Source organism: Pleurodeles waltl, chromosome 1_1 (genome assembly GCF_031143425.1).
Source record: "Pleurodeles waltl isolate 20211129_DDA chromosome 1_1, aPleWal1.hap1.20221129, whole genome shotgun sequence".
NCBI lineage: Eukaryota > Metazoa > Chordata > Amphibia > Caudata > Salamandridae > Pleurodeles > Pleurodeles waltl.
The window spans coordinates 391,933,653-391,955,852 of NC_090436.1; positions in this window are offsets into that span (position 1 = coordinate 391,933,653).

Sequence of the window (22,200 nt, forward strand, 5' to 3'; positions counted from 1 at the left end):
AAGAAACTCGAGGAGGGTCGACAATTTTAACCCAGCTGGGTGGAGTGTCAAGAGACAAACTTTGCACATAACATTGTACGATTCCACACTGTATACGACCAAAGGCTAGGGCCTCCCTCATGCAGCTTCCGATGGCACCTGCATACTTATTCAGACTGCCAGTCTAAGAACGCTTGCTTGCTTTTCCAAAATGAACCATTTATCTTGCGGCAGACACAATACCAGGCTAACATAAAAGCCTGAGCGCAGGCAGCCAGCAGACCATGTATGAACTCGAAATGTGATTCCTGGCTGTGCAAGGCAGGAAAAGTCCAAACCACTGCATGTCAACGGGTACGAATATATGCCGTCGAAAATACTGCTCGTGCCTGCATTAATCTCAATAAAAGAAGATGGCTTCGCATCCAGTAAGTGCACTTTGAGGCTGCTGTATGGCATGCCTTGGACACCGCACCGCAATTATTTTTGCAGCCTTTGTATTGAAAAGTCTACCATTGTATTTGTTTCATTTTTTACAAAAATAATGTTGCTTTTTTACTGTGATCTTAGGGAAAAAGCTTGAGAATTTATTTTGATCCCCTTGTTAACTGGTTTACCTTGTTCTTCCCCAACCCGGATATAATCTATTAAAACAATAACTCGTGGAAAGTAAATTGTTTCAAAAGAGAGACTGAATTTACTCTTGCTTTTAAAACCCACCTGACGATCCATTCTGGCGCGAAACTAAGTCCAAAACAAATGCAAACAGGGCCTAGTCAGGAGCTCAATGAAGTAGACACACACTAGCTCCATGGACGCATAGGCCCTCATTATGACATTGGCGGTGACTGTAAAAGTGGCGTAAATACCGCCAACAGCCTGGCGATAATTACTGCCAAATTATGACCCTGGCGGTGATCCCTCCCATTGACAGCCAATGTACCACACCAACCGCCAGGGCGTTAATACCACTGACCACAGCAGTAGCCATCAACAGCCAGGTGGAAGCCAAGGCACCGCTCGCCATATTATGACATAGCAAGCCGCCATGATTTTTGGGGTGGTACCAACGCCATCAAAAGCCTGGCAGAAACATTTCACAGAGAACAAAAGACTCACCATCAGGGACACAGAGGACTCCGCTGTTGCCATGGAACCGGAACTCCAAGTCTTCCCGATGCTGTACCAAGCCATGGCAGTCCTGGAACATCAACGCTGACAAAGACGACAACGGTGAGAACAGCCACCTAGCACACAAGAGAGGGAGGGAGGGAGGAATAGGAGAGTGACACACACACGCACAACACACACCATTCATACACACACCACACACAGAACCAGCTGCAGAGTAAAACAAATGTCACAGGACCCACGTGAAAATAAAGCAAGGACAACAATACTGATGTATGAACACTGCAATTTGCTGCCAACAGCCACCATAAAGAAACATGAAATGTAAATGCAGGCGTCAAAGTCCAAATTGGGCCAATGGCCATTCCAAAGTACCAAAGGCCCACATGGCCACTGGGCACAAGCCAAGGCCCAACTTGACTCCTGACATAATCCGAACTCCACTGTTCTGGTGCATCATGTTTGAAATGGGCAGGCACCACAGGGGGAAGGGGGGTGGGGGGGCACCTCAGCTGAAGTGGGTAATATGCCCAGTCATTCTGGAGGGGGCTCCTTGCCCAATTGTCACTGGAGCGGAATGAAAGGCCACAGTCTCTGGAGTGGGTAACATGCCCACTGGTTCTGGAGGGGGCTCCTTGCCCAACATGCCCTCTGGTTCTGGAGGGGCTCCTTGCCCAATTGTCGCTGGAGGGGAGTGAAAGGCCACAGTCTGTGGAGTGGGTAACATGCCCACTGGTTCTGCATGGGGGCTCCTTGCCCAACAGTCTCTGGAGGGGAGTGAAAGGCCACAGTCTCTGGAGTGGATAACATGCCCACTGGTTCTGCATGGGGGCTCCTTGCCCAACAGTCTCTGAAGGGTGGGCTACATGACCTCAGCTGATGGAGGGGGCTCCTGGGGTTCCTCTGCTGGTGGAGAGGGCTCCTTGACATCTGCTGGTGGAGGGGGCTCCTTGGGTGCCTCTGCTGGTGGAGAGGGGTCCTTGCCCTCTGCGGTTGGATAGGGCTCCTTGGGTGCCTATGCTGGCGGAGAGGACTCCTTTCCCTCTGCTGGTGGAAGGGGCTCCTTGGGTGCCTCTGCTGGTGAAGAGGGTTCCTTGGGTGCCTCTGCTGGTGGAGAGGGCTCCTTGAATGCCTCTGCTGGTGGAGAGGGCTCCTTGGGTGCCTCTGGTGGTGGAGGGGGCTCCTTGGCTTTCCTTTGTGGTGGAGGGAGCTCCTTGGTTTTCTTTGGTGGTGGAGGGGGCTCCTTGACTTTCATTGGTGGTGGAGGGGGCTCCTTGGCTTTCTTTGGTGATGGAGGGGGATCCATGTGGTCCCTCTTGTGACAGGCCCCCTTGGCCTTTGACATGTGACTGGTGCCCTAGCCCCCAGGTCTAGCAGGTGCCTCCACTGACCCCGTCCTCTGTCCCTTGGGTTTTGACACCCTAGTCCTCCCTTTCTGAGGTGCAGGTGTGCACTTACTAGGAGTGGCTGCCGTCACACTCATAGGCCCCTTTGTGCCAGAAACTGTTCTTTTGGTGGGGGCTGTGGCAGACTGTTTGGCTGAGGTGCTGGGCTGGGTCGTTGGGACCCTACTCTTACGGGCAGGATGGGGGGGTGAAAGGGGAGGGAAGACATCAACTTGGGCAAGGAAAAGCTTCTTAGGGACATTGGGGTGGGATGTGGGAGGAGGGATGGGAATGGAGGTAGAGGGAGTGGCTGTAGGAGGTGTATGTCTGCTGGACTTGGGTGCAGGTGCATGGACAGTGTGAGGTGGATGGCTGTTGGGTGTCTGAGTGGGAGCGTTTGTGTCTTTTGGGGGGCAGATAGGGTGGGAGAGGACAAACAGGGTGTGTGGATGGATGTTGTGGAGGTGTCTACAAGTGAGGTGTGTGTGCTGCATGATGTGGTGATAGTGGTGGTGGCTGTTGATGCAGTGCATGCAGGTGTGTGTGTGGATGTGACTGTGAGGGAGGAGGAGGAGGAGGGGGAGACAGTGGAGGCAGTGGATGTTGTTGTGTGTGCAACTGTCTGTTGTGTGTGTGAGTGCTTGTGGATTGAAGTGTGCCACCTCTGTTTTCCTGTGCCACTCTTGTGTGATGTTTTGTGTGCATGCTTGTCTGTATGTGTGCATGGGATGGATTGGGGTAGAGGAGGCTGGGACTGGGAAGTGGTAGTTGGAGGGGGGACGGTAGGACCAGGGACATTGGCTGCCATCAGAGAGTAGGTCAGAGCCTGAAACGATCTCTGTAGGGCCACCAAACCACTGTGGATGCCCTCCAGGTAGGCATTGCATTGCTGCATCCGGTATGCCAGCCCCTGGAAAGCATTCACTATGGTTGATTGCCCTACAGAGATGAATCTCAGGAGGTCAATCGTCTCCTCACTGAGGGCAGCAGGGCTCACTGGGGCAGGGCCTGAGGTGCCTGGGGTGAAGCAGATGCCCACCCTCCTGGGTGAGTGGGCACGGACAGCTCAGTGGGGGGCTACAGGAGGGACGGTGCTGGTATGGGGGGGTGGCGGCTGTACCTGTAGCTGGGGTAGTTCCAGAGGTGTCTACCACCACCAGGGAGCTTCCATCGGATAGGAATCAGTCAGTGTTGTCAGCTCCTGTCCCCACTGTGGTGCTCCTATCGCCCTTCGTCCCACTGGTCCACTTGGCATCGGTGGACTCTGCCTCCTGGGGCCTGTGGGCTGCAGCTCCCTCAGTAGCCAGTTCCCCTGCTCCTCAGACAGATGATGCTAAAGCACACATGGACAGGATGACAGAGAATATAGGGGAGAGAGAGAAAGGAAACACTGGGTCAATTACAGCACCAACACCACAGATGGCATACACATTACCATCACACACAGGGATCAAGATTGAGCACTATGCACCGCACTTGCATTCCACAGGCTAGGTACCACAGCAAGATGAGAGTCAACCACCACCATCTGCACTCCTTCTGGGACCTACTAAGGGTCATCAGGGAGTCAGGTTCTGACAGGCACCTCTCCCTTTTTGGGAGGCCATCCTCAGCTGGGCCTCTGTGGTATTCGGGCCCAGCGTCCCGGGTCCTCCCACTGTTTTCTGTGGGTCCGCACGGCCTTGGCGATGGCATGCCACAATCCCTTCTTCTGATAGGCGCTGACCTGCAGAGGAAATACAGACAGGAGGATACCATTAACCATACAATCCAGCCTGTCACACATATGGCTCACAAATACCATTTCCCATCAAAAGGCACACACATCACCCAGAGCCCTGCATGTACACTACCACCAACCATACCCCCACCCAAATGACACACTGCCAGCACACACACATCTCCATGCAACCTTGTCGTGTGCATCGTCCCCATGCTGTACTCACCTGTTGGTCTGGAGGCCCATGCAGCTGTCAACACAGGGGTAGGACCCCATCCACCAGGCGCTCCAACTCCTCTGAAGTGAAGGCAGGTTATCCTGTGGAAAGTCAGGGATCAAGTGAGGTCATAGACAGAAAATGGCGGTCAAGTCGGTGATCCTCATTGGACACTGTACTCCATAGAACCCCATTTTAGCCAATGAGGAGTAGCACTGCGGTGCAAGACCGCCTTCCGCCGTGACGCCCATTGCCGGCGGAGTTACATCACTTCCACCTGTTCCTACATACAGGGCAGGTGCTCACCATTTTATGGTGCTGGTCAACATTCTGAAATAGAAAACTGCGTCATTGCTGTCAATTGTACATACATTGCCATTTACATAGTCCAGTTACATACATGGTCAATGTACACTGAAGTGGTGGTTCTACTGTTCAGTTTGTCACTCCCTCCCACTCTTGTGTCCCTTAGGTACTTACCACTGCGGAGGAGTAGGAGGAGGAGGCAAGCCCCCGTCTACAGACCCCTTGTGGACTTGGCTACACTGGAGTACAGGCACATAATGCTCACTTCTAGACTGGACAGGGCCACAATCACAGAGCTGTGTGCTCAATTGGAGCCTGAGCTGATATCTGATATCCTCCATCCCACTGGGATCCCCCCTCTTGTCCAGGTTCTATCTGTGCTCCATTTCCTGGCAACTGGCTCTTTCCAAGTGACAATGGACTTGGCAGCTTGAATGTCACAGCCAATGTTGTCAATAGTGCTGGCAACGGTTTTGTCTGCCTTGCTCAAACACGTGCAGCTACATAGCTTTCCCCCAAGTGGAAGATTTGGCCACCATGAAGGCTGGATTCTATGCAATGGGACATATTCCTAATATTATTTCGGACCATTGACGGAAAACATATAGCATTTGTCCCCCCCCCCCCCGGCACAATGAACAGGTGTTCAGGAATCAGAAGAGTTTCCACTCACTCAATGAGCAAATGGTGTGCCTGGCTGACCAGTACATCTCCCACGTCACTGCCAAGTATCCTGGGTCGGTGCATGAGGAATAGCAGCATCCCAGATGTGATGGCACAACTACAGAGGCACAGAGTGTGGCTAATTGGTTAGCCTGAGCCCCCACCCAATGCATGTCAGTGTATGCCTTCAGGAGTTATCCCCCATTCCATTGTACAGGGCAAATGTTTGTTCCTCGATTATTGCAGGTGACTCTGGCTACCCAAACCTGTCGTGGCTCTTGACCACTGTAAGGAATGCCAGGAAAGGGGCTGAGAATAGGTATAATGATGCTCATGGGCGAACAAGGAGGATAATTGAGCGGACCTTCAGCCTCCTGAAGGCCATGTTCAGGTGCCTCCATCTGACAGGTGGATCCCTCTGCTACTCCCCTGAGAAGGTCTGCCAGATAGATGTTGTATGCTGCATGTTGCACAACCTGGCCATCAGACGACTGGTGTCCTATCTGCAGGAGGAGGAGGTTGAAAATGCTCCTGTGGCAACAGTGGACCCTCAGGACAGTGAGGATGAGGAGGCAGAGAATGAAAATGTGAACAACAGGACATCAGTCATATGGCAGTACTTCTAATAACACACAGGTAAGACAGTGGAACTGACCATTCCTCTGATATTTATCTTTTCAGTGTGACTGTAGCATGATGGCAGTCACTGCCTTACCATCTCATCTGAGTGTCACATTTGCCTTCTCATTTTGCAGTGTGGTTACAACTGTGTACTGATGTGATGACTACAGACAGCTACAGACCATTATTTGTATGCAATCACAAAGTTCAGGACAATTGCACAAGATGAAACTGTCAATATTATTGCACATTTTCGTCACATAAAGCACTATCACACAAGTTGTGTTCAAGGGTGTTTATTGTAGTGAAAAATATAGAAGGAATAGTGCGATGGAATGGGGTGATGGTAGAGGTAAGTCCAGGGTACTGGTCCAGTCTGTTTGCAGCACAGGTCCAGTGTCCAAGGGGCCATAGTAAGGGGAGCAATGGCAGTTCAAAGTGGACAAGGTGACAGAGTAGAACACAAGGGGGACATTCAGGAGGGTCTCATTTCCAGCAAGTGGTGTTGGTCTTGGCAGGTGTCTCTGGCATCTGTCTGGGTCGCAGGGAACGTTTGCTGGTGGTTCACCTTCTGAAGGGGGAGGGGTGCTGGTGGCCAGTGGGTCCTGTGACAGGACCACCTGTCCACTAGCTACAGCAGATGTAGAGGGCTGTTCAGTTGACAGGCTAGTAGAAGGAACCTGCTGGTGTGCTGTGTATTCCCTCATGATGTTGGCCATATCACCCAGCACCCCTGCTATGGAGACCATGGTGGTGTTGAAGGCCTGCAAATCTTTCCTGATCTCCTGGTGGTGTTCCTCCTCCAGCCGCTGGTTTTCCTGTATGATGTTTAACATATGACCCAACTTGTCCTGGGATTGTTGGTAAGCCCCCAGGGCATTGGTGAGTGCCTCCTGGGAAGTCTGTTCCCTGGGCCTGTCCTCCCCCTGGCGCACAGCGGTCCTCTGTGTGTCCCTGTGCCCCTGTGCCTGTGTCCCCTGAATGGTGTGCCCACTGCCACTGACCCCAGGACCCTCATTGTCTTGGCTGTGAGGTGTGGACTGGGGTCCCTGTACAGTTGGACACACCGCTGATTGGCGTGTCCTGGGGACAGAGGTGTGGGGACGTTGGGTGGCTGCTCTGGTGTTGGATACTGAGGGGTTAGACTCTGTGGTGGACTGGATGTGGGATGGGGTAGCCAACTGACCAGTGGTCCCTGATGGGCCAGGAAGTTCATCCAGATCTAGAAGTCCAGAGTTACTGTCATCACTGGGGGCATCTTCGGATGGGGGACTGGGTAGCTGTGGCACCTCCTCGCTGCTGAGATTGGCTGGGGCACCTGTGGGGATGTAAGTGGTGCATTATGCTAGATGTCTGTGTCATTTTCTACATCCCTAGCTTCCCCTATATTGTTGCTGTTGCCCTGCCACCTTTGTTTGTGTATAGTGATGTCTTGTGGGATTGTTAGTTCTCCATGCTGTGCATGCATTGGTGGTGGGTGTACATGCAGGGCTGGGAGGGATGTTCATGCAGTGGGTATGGCATGCAGGGATTGGCATACAGGTTAGTCAATTGTGGTGGTGCACCGTGGAGGGGAATTGTGTGGAGTGATGGGTGTCAGGGTGAGGGGTGGTGGTGGCCTGGAGGTATGTGGGGGGATAGGTAGTAAATATTGACTCACCAGTGTCCAGTCCTCCGGCAACTCCAGTGAGTCCCTCAGGATGCATTATTGCCAAGACTTGCTCCTCCCATGCTGTCAGCTGTGGGGTAGGAGGTGGAGGTCCACCTCCAGTCCTCTGGATGGTGAGCTGGTGCCTTGCTGCCATGGAACGTGTCTTACCCCATGGGTCGTTCTACCTCTTCCTGATGTCGTCCCTTGTTCTTGGATGCTGCCCCACGACGTTCACCCGGTCCACAATTATCCGCCATAGCTCCATCTTCCTTGCAATGGAGATTTGCTGTACCTGTGTTCCAAACAGCTGTAGCTCTACCCTGACTATTTCCTCCACCATGATCCGCAACTCCTTATCTGTGAAACGGGGGTGCCTTTGTGGGGACATGGGTGTTGTGTGGTGTGTGTTGTGCAGTGGGTGCTGAGTAATGTGGTGAGGTGTGGGGTGCGTGAGGGATGGATGGGTGTTTATGGTGTGTGTGTAGTTGTGTCTCTGATTTGCGGGGCTATCTCTTGGCTATTTTTTGTGTTCATAAAGGGTTGTGAGTAATGTGGGTGTATATTTTATAGTGCTGTGGGTGGGTATGGGTGTGGATGGTGTGTGTATCAGTGTCAGATGTGTGATTTTAGTTTTGGCCAATGTTGTGTTGTTATAAATTTGGGTGGCCATTCTGACAGCGCTGGTATGTACCACCAATGGTCTACCGCCATTGATTGTCCACTGAGGTGATTCGTGGGCCATAATGTGGAGGGCGTTGTTTTATTGACGTAACGGTATGGGTGTTCGTACCAACAGTTTACCACTAACCTTTGGTCTGGCGGATATGTGTTTGTGGTTTAGTGTGTCATAATATGGTGAACGGATGTTCGCCTCCGTGACGGTATGTTGGCGGCTGTCAGCGTGGCGGTAAGCGGGATTTACCACCTATGTCATAATGAGGGCCATATTGCCAAGAAACTAACTTGTTGAAGGCCTGTTAGCATTGCCAGTTGTTTGGGTCCATATAGTTCCAGGTGTTCTGAATTGCCTACAGTGTAGGTGTGCTCTAATCTGGGCTGGATGAGTGCACATTGCTGCATAGCTCTGGAGGGCATCAGAAGCAGTACAACTGAGGTGACATCATTCAGTTTGTGTTTGCCTTTGTTGGGACAAAAGTCACGCATGGATGTGGTGAATACTGTCCTGTGTCTGTTTTCTGCTTGACTTTGTTCTTTTTCTGACATTGACAATCATGTTAGCCCACTGTGTGTACCCTCATTTTACTGAGCTGAGACACCAGAGCTACACTCTGAGGTTGAAGAGACAGTGTCTACTGACCTCTCTACCTGGGCTAAGAGTGACTGGTGACGGTAGCATCAACGTAATAGGAAAGAGACACACCTTTTCACCTATACCCTAATTGATGACATGCCTAGTGGCACAGAATAAATGGTTTATTCAGTGCCCCCTATGGGGGTTGTTTACCACGATATGCATGGTACATGCAGAGGATGCAGAGGAAAATGGAATGAGTGTGTGAAAGAGTAAGAGGTAAGAAATGTTAAATCTTTGAAGATGTTATGTTATGTTATATTATGTTATGTTATATTATTTATAGAGCGCGTGGCTACCAACCGGCTTCCCAGCGCTAGAGGACTGTGGACCAGTGCAGGGGGGAGAGGGAAACTTAAACCTTGAACAGTAAAGTTTTTAAAGATTTCCAAAATGTAAGTATATTGGTCGTCATACGAAGGCCAATGGGAAGAGAGTTCCAAAGTTTGGCCCCCTGGTAAGCAAGAGTTGCATCTCCCCATCTGGATTTCTTAATTCTGGGGAGGTTAGCAAGGAACCCTGAGGCTGACCTCAACTCTCTCTTAGGTTGTAAGGAGAAGAGATAGTTCTTAGAATATGGGGACCCCTGTTATGGAGGGATCTGTGTATATAGCATAAAACCTTAAACCTAATACGATGGTCTACGGGGAGCCAGTGAAGTAGATTCAGTCCTGCCTTTACAGAATTGCTTCTGGGTATTTCTAACGAACCACGTGCTGCCACATTTTGAACTCTTTGTAGTTTATTCTTAACATATAAAGGAGATCCAGCAAAAAGATTATTTCCATAGTCTAATCTGGAAATAATAAGAGCTTGGACAATAAGCCTTTAGGCTACCGGTGGAAGAATATGCAAAACCTTTCTAAGAATTCTTAAGAGGCCAAAGCAGAAACCGGATATATACTTGGCATGTTGATCCATTGAGAGAGATGGGTCAAGCCATATCCCTAGGCTTTTGATATTCTCACTAGGGGCCGGTATCACTCTTCTGGAACCATCAATCTCCAAAGTCTGAGGAGGGCAAGACTTATGTCCCAGCAACTCACTTTTATCATTATTTAAGTGCATTCTGCTATTCGTCATCCATCCTGCAACCGCTTGCAGGCAGGAGGATAGCGAGGCCGTGTTTTCCCTAGAGTTGGAGTTTAGCGAAACCACCAGTTGCGTGTCATCAGCATATGTAACAAGTGAGTATACCCATGATTCCACCAACTCAGCCAGGGGAACCATGTATATATTAAAAAGCGTGGGGCTGAGTGATGAGCCTTGCGGTACCCCGCAGATGTGATGGAATTTGGCTGAGAGGTGGGATCTATCTAAGACCTGAAAGGATTTGTCTTTCAGAAAAGATCTCAGCCAGGCTCGCGCCAATCCTTCTATACCCAAATTTCTAATCCTCTGAGCCATCACCTCATGATCCACTGTGTCGAAAGCTGCACTCAGATCTAATAGTATGATTGCTGTAAACTTTCCTTGATCCATGCTCTTCCTGGCTTCTTCCAGGACAGCAATGAGAGCAGTTTCCATGCTGTGCTGTGGCCTGAAACCTGTCTGGGTGGGGGAAGACAATTGTTTGATTCCAGAAAGATTCTTATGTTTTCTGAGAAACTCAAAGAGGAGTGTCCAGCAGCCATCATACAGTTTTGATGGAGACTGATCACAAGGTGCGCATGGTTTTGGCAGACATTTGAATGGCAAACATCGTCAACAAGGGGTAGGAGCAGTAAAGCTGTAAGGGTGAGACAACAAGAGTTCATATCAACAAGACCAGAAAATGGACAGAAAGCCGTGTAGCAACTGGGCTCCCAAATGACGCAGAAGCATTAGGGAAATGGGAACTCTTGTCTGCACCACAAAAAGGAAGCAAAATAAGGCATTTTGGTGCACTCCATTGATGGTCAAGTGCTTTAAGTGCAACAGATAGGTGCACAATAAGGACTACCTAGTTGAAGAACCTGGGTCCGGCAGTCCCCTGATTCCTTGTATTCTGGCAATGGGGGAAGGTGCCAAGGCGGGTCCAGTGGAGCTGAACTTGGTGACTATGGAAAGTTGAGAGAAAAACCCAAATATGTTCATCCTAATTTGATAGGGTTTGCTCAGGAGCCTGATGTCAATAGTTGTATTGCCTTTTGCAACACCATAGGCTATTGGACCATACTGCAATGACTTCAAATGTGACCTGAGGGGGTCATTCTCACTTCAGGGGCTCTGGTGTTGTAGCTGAGAGGACCACGATGAACTCCTAGCCAGTTTAAACTCAATGCAGGAATGCCATTGTGGATGTATGACTTCAGGAGAATCAAGAAATCTCTTGCCTACTCAGGAATTACTTGATTAAGCCTGGATTGGTACAAGGATCTGAATCCTACATGCTAGGGACAATTGTGTGCTCACCTGGGCACAGGCTTCTTATAGGCCAGCTAGTGAGGGAGCAGTAACTCCAGCGGATGGGTGTGCCTAAACAGAAGACTGTGGCAGACTCTAAAAAGGTTCCAATCCAGGTGTCCATTGCCCCTGCTCTAGAAAGAGAGGCGAAGGAGCACCATGAGGCAGACTGTGCACTGGAGTCTGTCTCCCCTTCTGAACTACAGGAATTGTTGAATTTTGCAAGGCCCAGACAGAATGACTTTGCTTCTACTAGTTAGAGACCTAGGGCCAGTCTTTGATGGGTGTGACTCAGGAAGATATTCTCTTTTAAAGTACATCCACCAGGAGCCAGTAAGTGCCTGGCAGACCCTCATTGGCAGAGGAATTTCCAGGTGTATTTGCACCATGAGATTTCCTTAGCAGGGTACCAGCTTTCAGCTCTGTTCTCCTGTCCAAGCAAGGGCCATGATGTGGGGAGCTTCTGTTGGATTTGCCTATCTTGCCATATTAGCACTGGTGCATTTACCAGTGGTGGATATAACTGTTGAGTGGGTAGGAATAAACATTGTAGGTCTCTTCGATACCCCCTATAGCTTAGGAAACAATTATGTGCTTATGTTGTGGATCTTGCTGCCAGGCACCTTGAGGTGGACCCCTTGGGCAGCAGTACTGCCTCTGTGGTATGTGTGGCTCTCCTTAGCACCTATATCATGGTTGGCTTTATCCAAATAGTGGTTTGGGCAGAAGGACCAACTTTATCTCATCATGTATGAAAGCTGTGTGAGTTGATGTGACTTATCCTTCTGCACTGCATACCGCCCCTAGACTGGTAGGTTAGTGAATTACTTTAACAAGATCTTGAATCGCAATATAGGGATATTGGAGGAGCACCTCAAAAGGAAGTGGAATATGATCTTGCCATGTCTTCTTTTTGCCTGTAGGGGGGTTCCTCAAAAGCTATGGAGTTTTGCCTTTTTGTGCTCCCTTTTGGGCATCCTATCCAAGCTCTACTGCTTTGATAAAAGAGTGGTGGGAGAACAAGCCTAGATCCTCAGTCATGTGGTGAATTATGTGGTGGCCCTCTGTTAAAAGATGTCTGAGCCCATGCACAAGGTGAAGAATAATCTTCAAAACAGTTAAACATTGATGAAGGAATGATATGAACTCTACTCTAGCCTTATTCACTAATAAGTGGACAGTGGGAAAATTCAATCTCTGGGAGGGGAAAGCCCAAACATTGATGGACAGGTAGATTCCTACTGCAAAACCCAGATGGGAGCTGTCTTGGGGATCAATAGGTACTACTTGAACTTAGTGGCTAGCTATAGGGCCATTATTGACCATTTGATAACACTGACCTCCAAGAAACATCCCAAAGAAACTATTTGCACTTTGGAGGAGAAAGCAAAAAGCCTTCACTGATTTGAAGCCTGTAATTAGTCATTCACCTGTTCTGAAGGCTATTGAACATCAGCCTTCCACAGCCCAGAGTGATGTTTCTCATAAGGGAGTTATGGCACTGTTTGCACACACAGCTGAATGAGAAAAAGAAGGAGGTTCCAATGGCATTTAATATTTGCAGCTTGTTCCCTAGGGAGAACTGTCCTTCTACTGAGAATGAGTGTTAAGAATCTTGGTCAGTGTCTGCTGCCCATCCCAGCTCCTCTGGCTGCTGCTGCTGCTTCTGCTTTACTGGGATGAACTGGGAGTCTCCTGACTCCCAGTTCGAGGCTCTCCTCCATCTGCAGGCTTGTCCCTGTGCCTCATCCCTGGTGGTTCTAGTGGCCATCACTTTAAGTATTTCCTTTTCTTTTCTTTCTCTCTGTTGCTCTTTCACTCTTGCATTTTCTGCCTTTTTCTTCTATCAACCCTTGTTTTTATCTATTTCTTTTTCCTTTCCCCCTCTCTCTTTGAAAAGAAGCTCCTTTCCTGCCCTCCCACCTCCCAGCTGACCGATCCCCCCACCCCCTTCCCTTCTTAATGGCAGCGGATGCGCCCAGTGGGCGCGCCGAAAGCAAGCCCGTCTGCACCCATCCATGCCTAGACCGCTCCCAGCATCAGGAACCCTGATGGTTCTTCGTTGAAGCCCCTCCACCCAGCACCTTGAGACCCTCACAGGGGAGTAGCTGCGCTTTATAAGCATTGATTGATTGATTGAGCATTAGTGTGAGCTCTACAGAGGTTAAGGCCTTATGTTTTTTCATTGAATTTGGTGGTCCAGGTGGAGCATATACCTGTTAAGTGGCCAATGGTTGTGAAGGATGAGAACTCCTCTTGTTGGATTACATATTTTTCATAGTTTGTGACACATGACCTTAGGTAGCTGCCTTTGGAAATGCAGCATAATAAAGAGGTTTCATTTCTTTGTTATGAAAGATCATAGGTGATTTCTTTTGGTGGGGAATTTTATACATTGTTATGGGTTTTTATTTACTAACAGCATGTATAGGCCATATGGGAAGTATAATTCTCATTGCTGTATTGTGCTTTACATGTGAAAATGATCACATCTCATTCTCATGAACATTTGTTTCCAGTATAAAGAATCTAGTAGAGAGGAGAATTGCTGTACCGGGAGACATTCTGAAGCATAAGTACTCTTTCTCAACTCACAGACTTGAACTGGAAATGCATGAGAAGACTAGCTCACAACAGATGGCACAGGAGAGACTTGGTGAATTTGTCTTACAATGACAGAAGAATACATGCATGCGTTGGAGTGGTTTTACAAGATGTTAGGCATTTACTTTGCATTTTGTAGTCATTACTCACTTGCGCTAATCGTCTGGAAAACATTCCTATTGCTGGCAATTTTATCACTAGGATAGTGCGTAATAAAGATTTGTAATTACAGTCCTATAATGTATCTTGGTCTCTGAGAATCAAAGTGAGTGGCTCCACTTAGAAACAATGCTGCTAGGATCTCTGACGGTCTGAGAAGTCTCCAGACTGATTGATCTGGAACAATACTCCACAGTAGAGTCAGTGAGGCTCTTGTCAGTTCTCTCTGCTCCACAGACTCTCAGGGGCATATTTATACTCTGTTTGCACTGAATGTCCGAATTTTGACGCACATTCCGCGCGAACCTTACACCATATTTATACTATGACGCCGACCCCGCAAACGTCAAAATTCCTCTGTGTGCGTCATTTTGTGGATGCAGGAAACTGCCTTGCGTTAATGACATGCAAGGTAGGCGGTACAGTCCAAAAAATGACTTTAAGGTCTGTGCGCCTTAATTATACTCCTGTGTCATTTTGACGCACAGGAGGGGGCGGGCCCTAGAAAACGGCACCCAGCCTGATGTGTGCCGTTTTGTAACGCCTGGGTGAGCGCAGGCGTTAAGGGACTTGAGGGCTCATTTCCATAGTCTCTGACCATGGAAGCAGTCCACAGGTGCCCTTCCCTGCCCCCAGGGTGGCAGCACCTGAAGTTGCCAAAGTGCCACATTTCCCTTCATGCATCAGTCTTCACAGAAGCAAAAAGCATGGAAGTTGCAAAAAATGCAGATTTGTATAGTTTAGCCAATGAGATTGCCCAGCCTCTCCTTCCCAGGAATAGGACCTGTGCTGCCTTTATGATGAACAGACGGGCCATTTAACCTGTACCCTTCTGTTGGTGGTTAAATAACCCCTGTAGCCTTTGAAGTAGCAGCAGTTGATCTGATGGAGGGTTGTGCCACCCTTCCTGCTGTGATCCACATCATTAAAGGAGGTTTGAGTCTGTTGTATGGGGCTAATAAACATCTTGGAGCCTATTCACAAACTGTGTATTGTAGTATGTACAATAGTACTGAATTAATCTATTAACATACTACATATTGCTATTCACATACCTATGTACGATGTTCTATGCCTCCCCTTTTCCTAGCTTTTATGTGCAGCTTTTATGTGCAGAGATCTCTGCCCTGACTGTGGAGCTGGCCAGGGAGGAGTATGGAGAGGGACATGCACACACAGACAAAAGAGTAAGCCCATTGCTATTAACAAATTGATTGCACTTCTGTAGTAACTACAGCCGAAAAGACCCAAAACAGACATAAATGTATTCCATTTCAGAGCTAAAGTACAGAACCACTCATAGCCATTCACTGGCACTTCACCACCGTCCCATAAAAAATAATGGAGTAAGGGACTTAAAATAAAACCTCATGGAAACTAGCGTTAAAATAAACTCAATTATTTGAACTATTTAAAAATATATATGCATTGATTTAGTGCAACAATAATTATCATTAAAACAGACGTATTTGTTTATTTTAAAACATTTTAATAACATTGTTTTAACTTTTCATAATTTTCAAAACATAATAAAACATATTTTACTTTAGACTGTTTTTTGTTCAATTTAAACTTCAGTAAAATAATTCTATTTTAATTTAAGATCTAAATTATTACGGTCCAGATGTACTAAGAACTGATAGCAAAATACTGGTCGCAACTTGTGGCCAGTATTTTTGCGTGTGATAATTTATGAACCAATTTATGTAATAGGTTGGGTCACAAATTACTGATTCCTTGTGGGTGGCAATTCCTTTCACTAACTAATGGTAATTCCCTTCATTAACTAATGAATAATAATGAGGTAGATTGCAAATAGCGACACTCTAGGATTTACAGCGAGTACAGGGATGGTGGCCTGCTGAGGTTAGCAGACCACAATGTTTTTTATTGTTGTTTTTCATTGCTTTTAAATAAAGGGGGTCATTACGGCCCCGGCGGCTGGTGGTATAGTGGAGGTATTACCGCCAACAGGCTGGCGGTACCTACCTCCACTATTATGACATTGGCGGTTTGGCCAAAGCATAAATAGACATACTCCTACATGTTCGTATTAGTGGGTTAAATGGCCGCCTGGTGTATGGCTCCCGTTAAAGCAATCACAAATGGGTCCCTGAAAAATGGTCTGGAAATGAATGGGCAGACTGGGGAATGGCCTGGAAGGGAGGTATGGCTCAGGCAGGAGCTAGATAAGAAGGTCTGATTTGGAGTGATCTGGTAGGGATGGTCTTGGCGTGCTTTGGTGCGGCAGGTGAGGCAACTTTTCTGGCTACGAATGGCCTTGAATAGACTGGTCTTGATAGAAATGGCCTGGATAAGGATCATTTGAATGCGGGGAGGCTGACTGGTTGTAGCATTGTATGGACTTTGATTTCCACATATCCATGTCAGCACATGTGTCGGGTCTGGTGTTTAAATTAGCTGTCCATGTTGTTAAAACTGTTGTGGTTAAAAGTAGAGTGTGGTTCTTTTCTAAGCACTGTCAGTTTGGGCTCATATGGAACTGGAGCGTAATGTAAGAGCGATCTGCCGAAGGTCACAAAAGTGAATTACCTTGGTGGTGCCAGGAATGTATGTTTCCTAATATAGCAAACAATTTACTAATTACACCAAAACTCCCTGGCAGAGTCCATAAGTAGAACCCAAAAGCCCATGTTCGAACTGAATAGGTAATACATCTTTCCTACCTGTCTATGTTGCTAAGAAAAGGGTAGAACGTGCAGCTGACATCATGATGGGAACTCGAGAACAACGGTTGAAGACCAAGATGGGAAGACAAAAAGTTCATAAAGAAGTACAAAAGGCAGACCTGGTCCCCCAGGTTCTACCATGTTATGATAACGAAAATCTTTTTTTTAGAAAAAAATCACAAAATGAGTGACATTTTTATGACCTCTAGAGAAAGAATCTAAATACGATTTATCACAGTGAGACCTGACATTTCTGAAAGGTTATGAAAGGGCATTGGCTTTAAAGGAGTGCAACCCAGGTCCGCTGCCACATAACCATGTTTTAACGACAGCATTCAAAAGGTACCAGCAAATTAACCTCTCTTTTTCATTTTTCGATTGCAGTTATATTTCATTTTATATATGAATGTACCATAAAGTTATTTGCAGTAATAAGCAAACCAAAGCCTCAGAAGAGGATATCAAAGGTGTTCATTAGCTCGGTTTGCATATTATTCACTAATCCTGCGGTAAAAAAGTTGAAAAATGAAGGCATTTTGCAATACCATGTTGTAAAAGGTTGTGTTACTCTGTAATTTGGATATATGAGTGAGTAATAGATGTTGAATGTGTGAATGAGTGAGTTGGGTGACTTGGACAGCGTGCAATACCTATAGTCTCAGTGAGTGGCAATGCTGACATAAATCTCAACATTCAGTTAAAACTTCCTTGTATGTGTGTTTCAAAGCCCGAGACAAAATAGGAATTCTTATTTTTGCCTGCAAATAAATTATGCACATCTGTCTCATAACGCTCACACGGAACCTGTTTCAGGGATTATGAATTCTGCCTCTGAAGGGGTCTACAAATGGCTTCTGCTTTCTTAAGAGATCTAAGAATAACTCACAGGACACAGATTTGGATCTCAGCAGGGGCCACTCAGCTTTCATCGCCCTAAAGCTGGTAACATAAATATCACTGATATGACTGATGGGAATCTAGTAAACTACAGTGCTAAGTATGGTAAAGTATGCTGTTGTAGGAAGGAGATAAAACACACATCAAATAATTCAATGGATGTGTTTCTTTTAAAAACAGGAACAAATGACAAATACCTCAGCTCTTCCTGAATTATAGGATACATAGGCCCTCGTTACAACATTGGCGGTATTGACCGCCAACGCCACGGCGACGGCCACCAACATACTGCAGCCGTGGCTACCAGCCGGCAACGCGTATTATGACCGCCGACGGTATTCCGCCAGAAATCTGCTGCCGGTTATGGGTGCGGACGGTGGTAAGGTGGCGCTGCTGACAGCAGCCACGCCAGCAAAACACTGCAGACCGTATCATGAGCAATGATACGGCCTGGCGGTGTTTTGCTGGCGGACGCTGCTGCTTATAGCAGCGTCACGGACCGTCTCCAGCCGGAGGACCCCCTGCAAGTCGGGTTCTCTGACTGGAGAGGGGGGTGGGGGGTATTGTGTGTATGGGGGGGTGTATGTTTTGGGATGCGTGCATGCGGGTATGAGTCACATTGGATGCATGCATAAATGAGTAATTGTGAGTGTTGTGTGTTGTGAATGCATTTGTGTGACAAGGTATGTTGGTGTGTGTTGTGGTGTGTGGGTATGTATGTGTGCATGCATGGGTGGATGTGGGTATGCATGTGTGCATGTGTGCATGTGGGTGCGTGTGTGGGTGTGTATATATGTGGAGGGGCAGTAGCGGATGGGGGAGTGGGAGACCCCTATCAGTGCCAGGGAACGAATTCACCGACACTGATAGTGCTTTTTGTGGCAGTACAAAAACCGCGGAAACCAAGGCGGTAGGCCGGGTCATAATCCAGAGGGTGGGAATGTGATGGCCGCTGGGCTGGAGACCGAAGTCTCCACCCCAGCGGCTGTTACCACCCTGGAGGTCGGTGTGTTAAAGTGGCGGTATTGGATGGCGGTAACCGCAAGGGTCAAAATCCAATTGTTTTGCCCACCGGCCTGTTGGCGGTATTACCGCCGCTTTAACACTGACCGCCAGGGTTGTAATGAGGGCCATAATGTCATGATGTTACTGGCAATCACTGAGGATTTTGCACAGGACTTTGATGGCCTTTTTGCAGTCTCGTTAAAGCTTCAGTCGCACAAAGCAGTGTATACAGTCCTAGATAAAGAGGGCTTTTGGTCAGCCGGGCTTGCTTGTCCATTTCAATCCTTGCTCTTGATATGTTGGCATTTAGTCTTATTCTTGTGTTTGTCCCACACTTGGAGCAATTCTGCATTCGCCTTGTTCTCAGTTGGATGAGCAGAGTCCTTCCACTGCTGACAGAAACCTATCTTTTTCATTATATTTCTTCCTAACATTTGTGATTTACCACTTCATGGAAGTGAATGTCTTGTCTCTCTCTCCTTGCACTTTTCCCTCACTCCCCAATCCTCTACCTTATTTTGGTCTTCCTAGCCCCAAGTCATTTTGTGTTTCTAGGGCTTCAGTGTTGGGCTCTCTCACCTCTCCCCTGCTTTCTTTCAGCACCTCTGCCTCTCATCTACGGCCCCCTCCCATCGCCCGTTTCTTGCCACTATTGACTTTGCCATACCAGAAGCTTTAAAAATTACTCCAGCATTCACAACCATTTATCAAATTCAGCCATTTCCAAACTGCATTTGCATGTAATTCCAAGATGGCCATCTTGGTGCATGTAGACCTACCACAACTGCTGCAGGTAGGACAGATACATAATGATTTATCAGATAGGTTTAATACTACTGGTCGCATGCTTCCCTCTGTGGCCAGGGATTATCCTGTTTCCTAACAGATGCAAGCCAACTTTTATTATATTTTGGATAATTCTATTCTTGCATGGCCTTGCAGTGCCTAGGAAGCCAAGAAGTGACACTTCAGATGGCTCTGAGACCTCAATTGGCGACCAAAGTTGGTCTTGGAATGTGACGATAGCTTGAAGACAAGGGTTTCTTGGTGCAAAGCACAACAAGGGTATTTGAGGCCAGGTGCAGATGGTGGAGATAAAAGCAAGCTGAAATATAGCAGACCAGTTAGAGGAAAAGAGTGCAGTGAGGCCAGGATGGGCTCTGGGATAGGAAAGCTGCAGAGTGTGATGGCAGCATCGAAGAATTCCTGAGGCGCTGGCCTGGAGTGAAGGCTATTTTAAAAGATGAAGATACAGTGCCATCAACCTTTTGCTACTTTATGAGATAAGAAATACAAACTTGGGTGGCTTACTGGGGCAATATAAATCTAGCATTACTAAAATTGTAAAGTGAAAGAGGGTAGAATCCTTTCAGGATTTCTGATTATTTCTGCTCAAATTTAGAGGCATCGGTATCAATTTATTCTTTTAACATGGAGATCAGTGCTTACTTTCTTAGACTGCAAAATAAGAGGAGTTTTTAAAGTGAACTAAGTGACAATCTTGCAAGGGTACACAGAATGTGAAGGGAAATATTTTAGGGTGTATTTTTCCTAGCACACAACTACATTCAAATACCAGTGAATGAACTCTACAAACGTTTCTGAATATTTCAACAGTTAGGAAAACACAAAAGATTATTTTAATCCTGAAGTGAAATATAAAACAAAATTATAAAAGATCAAATCAAGACACTTTGGGGGTCTTTATGAGATGGAGATGGAAAAGTCTGTCTGTCAAAGTCCTGCGGTTAGGTTGCCACTAGTGCGGCTGCCTTCCCGAAGGCCCCATTACGAGAATCCCACGGAAATGGTGTTTCTGCCCACTGACCCAGCGGGAAACAGCCTACAACATTGACGCTGGCTCATAATTGAGCCGGTGGCAATGTTGCAGTGCAAAGGGTGCACCAGCACCACAGTGAACAGCGCGACGGAGCTGCCATGCCTCATCTCTGCCAGCCTTTACATGGCGGTGCTACCGCAATGCAAAACCTGGCAGAGAAGGAGGTTGTAATCCCCTGGGCGGTGCTGCTTGCAGCGCTACCCTAGAGGATTAGGACCACCAACACTGCCAGTCCCTCCTGTAGAGGTAAATTGGCGGTGCTGGCGGTCCGACCATGGTGCAACTGCCACGGTCATAATGTGGCGGTCAGACCTCAGCCAAATCAGTCGGACCACTGCTCTGGCGGCGATCAGGTCTAAAGACCAGCAGGGTCGACATGAGGCCCTTAGTGTTGTGCAGTTAGTAGATTTTCATTGAAACTCGATTTCCACACAGTGTCATTTGTGATCTATATCATTCTACCAGTATAACTGTACACCTGCACAAATTTAGAGGGCATTGTAATGGAAAGTGCGCTGTCTGTAAATTACAGTGTGCCACCACACCATACTTTAGTAATATATTTGTGAAAATGTGCTTTAAAATGTACCACAAGCAACATACTAGATTCTTACTACTTTCTTGCAGAATACATTTGTTACACTTGTGCTTTGTCTGACATCAGATTTTTCACAATCCCTATAACTTTAGTGGTGTAACGTTGATGGTAGCACCCCCACTTTGAAAGTTATTCCAGCACCACTGTCTACATTGAGTAGGGATATGGGTGTGTGTGAGTCATATTGGGAGGCATTCTTTTTAGGTTTTTGAATGACCACAATATGCAACTCTGACATCAAGAGGATCATTGGCTCAGTGGTCACAAACAGTCAGAACATCTTGGTCAGCAAGTGGTCCAATGTTTGTGTGAATCACCCCTGGTAAACCATTAGGGCCAAGGGTGATTTAACACCTTTTTTGGTTGTGTAAATCTCAGTTTTTGTCCTGGGAGCACGAATAGCTTCCCACTGGTCACCTGTCAGTCTCAGAATGCATACCTTTACGTGCCTACTGACCAAATCTCCTCCTGAGTAGAGAGAGTGTTACCTGTACCTATCCTAAAACAGTGTCAATTCTACCATCCTCAAACACTAAAGGCCTCAAACACCCAGTGATGCCCCCCCACCCAGCACCCTTGGAATGCGCACTGTCTGCTATGGCACACAGTGCACATTCCGAGGGTGCTGGGAGCATTCTCTGTGTGACAATCTTGACCTCAGCTCCATGAGGAGCTAAGGCCAATGCCGCCGCACGGTTTCCACTGGGCTGACCGGCAGAAACCTCTGATTTCAGAGGTTTCTGCTGGTCAGTCCAGTAGAAACCTTGTCACAGGGCCGGAGGTCTGGCAGTCCGGGTTTCGACTGTCAGACTTGTAATGAGGCCCTAAGTACCCTGTTGTTCCAGTAAGTCCCAATAGTTGCTGTCTGATCTGTTATGCTTTCCTTCGATTTGCAAGCAAATGAGCTTTGACCCCAGATTCATCAACTTTATCTGCCAGTTGGGATTCTGTGAAATATATATCAGAAGTGAGTGCTGGTAACCCAGAATTATGGTTACTGTTGGTGAGTCAGGCCTGATTCTTATCTGTGATAGGCC